The following is a 2,686-nucleotide window of genomic DNA, read 5'->3' as shown; positions in this document are numbered from 1 at the left end:
CTGTTTTATATGCTCGAATAGCTCATGTATCAACTAGGGTTGTCTGTATCTTCCATGTTAGGCAGGTTATTCTCAAGAGGAGTGGACTCCGCTCCTCACTCACGAGATAAATGGCTGGTCACCGGATGCCCAGTCCTATGCTTTATGCAAACTAAATCAAAATAATTGCAAACAAAACTCCCCCTGGGACTCTTGTTAGTTGGAGTCACTCGTTGTTTCGAGCAAGCCATGGATTGATGCTTGTTGGCGAAGGGGGAGTATAAACTTTACCATTCTGTTTGGGAACCGGCTATAATGTGTGTAGCATGGAAGATATCGCCATCTCTTGGTTGTTATGTTGACAATGAAAGTATACCGCTCAAAATATTATTCACCTCTGTTTCAAAACCGAGCTCTGGCACCTCTACAAATCCCTGCTTCCCTCTGCGAAGGGCCTATCTATTTACTTTTATGCTGAGACATCATCCTCTTATTAAAAAGCACCAGTTGGAGAGCACCGTTGTCATTTGCATCCATTACTGTTAGTTTACATTGAGTATGACTTGACTGGATCTCTTTTACCATGAATTACAATGTCTAGTCAGTCCTTGATCTTTAAAGGTGCTCTGCATTTATGTTTTGCGGTCTCAGAAAGGGCTAGAGAGATACCACCTTGTTATATCATATTATGATTGTTTTGAGAAAGTGTTGTCATCCTTGTTTTATTATTATGGCTCGCTAGTTGATTATGCTATTGATATGAGTAACTTGAGACCTATGCGTTATTGCGAATGTGGTTAGTTATAATCTCTGCTGAAAACTTGAATGCTAGCTTGACATATTTACAACAACAAGAGCAAACAGAGTTTGTAAAAGTTTTTCTTTATCACTTTCAGTTTGTCAACTGAATTGCTTGAGGACAAGCAAAGTAAGCTTGGGGGAGTTGATACGTCTCCAACGTATCTACTTTTCCAAACACTTTTGCCCTTGTTTTGGACTCTAACTTGCATGATTTGAACGGAACTAACCCGGACTGACGCTGTTTTCAGCAGAATTACCATGGTGTTATTTATGTGCAGGAGCAAACGTTCTCGGAATGACCTGAAACATCACGGAGCCACTTTTCAGAAAATAAGAAAAATACCTGCCAAAGATGAAGGCCAGGGGGCCACCGTCTCTCCACGAGGTTGGGGGCGTGCCTGCCCCCCTAGGGCGTGCCCCCTACCTCGTGGGCCCCCTGTTGCCTCTCCGACTCCAACTCCACCTCCATATATTGAGTTTCGATGAGAAAAAAATCAAAGAGAAGAAATCATTGCGTTTTACGATACGGAGCCACCGCCAAGCCCTAAAACCTCTCGGGAGGGCTGATCTGGAGTCCATTCGAGGCTCCGGAGAGGGGAATCCGTCACCATCGTCATCATCAACCGTCCTCCATCACCAATTTCATGATGCTCATCGCCGTGCGTGAGTAATACAATTGTAGGCTTGCTGGACGGTGATGGGTTGGATGGGATCTATCATGTAATCGAGTTAGTTTTGTTAGGGTTTGATCCCTAGTGTCCTCTATGTTCTGAGATTGATGTTGCTATGACTTTGCTATGCTTAATGCTTGTCACTAGGGCCCGAGTGCCATGATTTCAGATCTGAACCTATTATGTTTTCATCAATATATGAGTGTTCTTGATCCTATCTTGCAAGTCTATAGTCACCTATTATGTGTTATGATCCGTTAACCCCGAAATGACAATAATTGGGATACTTACCGGTGATGACCGTAGATTGAGGAGTTCATGTATTCACCATGTGTTAATGCTTTGTTCCGGTACTCTATTAAAAGGAGGCCTTAATATCCCTTAGTTTCCATAAGGACCCCGCTGCCACGGGAGGGTAGGACAAAAGATGTCATGCAAGTTCTTTTCCATAAGCACGTATGACTATATTCAGAATACATGCCTACATTATATCAATGAACTCGAGCTAGTTCTGTGTCACCCTAGGTTATGACTGTTACATGATGAACCGCATCCGGCATAATTCTCCATCACTCATCCATTGCCTACGAGCTTTTCATATATTGTTCTTCGCTTATTTACTTTCTCGTTCCTATTGCTATCATCACTACAAAATACCAAAAACATTACTTTTACTACTATTACCTTTTCTACCATTATCACCACTATCATATTACTTTGCTACTAAACACTTTGCTGCAGATATTAAGTTTCCAGGTGTGGTTGAATTGACAACTCAGCTGTTAATACTTGAGAATATTCTTTGGCTCCCCTTGTCTCGAATCAATAAATTTGGGTTGAATACTCTACCCTCGAAAACTGTTGCAATCCCCTATACTAGTGGGTTATCATATGTACTAGTAGTTCATATTGAAATCTACTAAATGACATATATTCCAAACAATATGATAATCTCTCTAACCAAGGTAGGGACGAGGAGTAAACGGAGGGAGTACTAGTAAAATTTTCTCCTCGTCCTGCGAGCCACCGCGCGCGTGGGCGAGGGAGCAGGCGTAAGGCATAGTAAGCAAGCTTCACCTCATCCTGCGAGCCATCCCGTCCGTGGGCGGGGGAGACGGCGTACAAGCAAGCTTCTCCTCGTTCTACGAGTTGACGGGACACATCAAAAGTACTCCAGTGTATAGAGCCTTGCCTCTAAGGTAGGCCCCACATGGTTTGCCTCTTTTTTAACATAA

This window comes from Triticum urartu, chromosome 1A (assembly GCF_056163025.1).
Source record: "Triticum urartu cultivar PI428250 chromosome 1A, HENAU_Tu73, whole genome shotgun sequence".
Taxonomy (NCBI): domain Eukaryota; kingdom Viridiplantae; phylum Streptophyta; class Magnoliopsida; order Poales; family Poaceae; genus Triticum; species Triticum urartu.
This window is presented reverse-complemented; position numbering follows the sequence as displayed.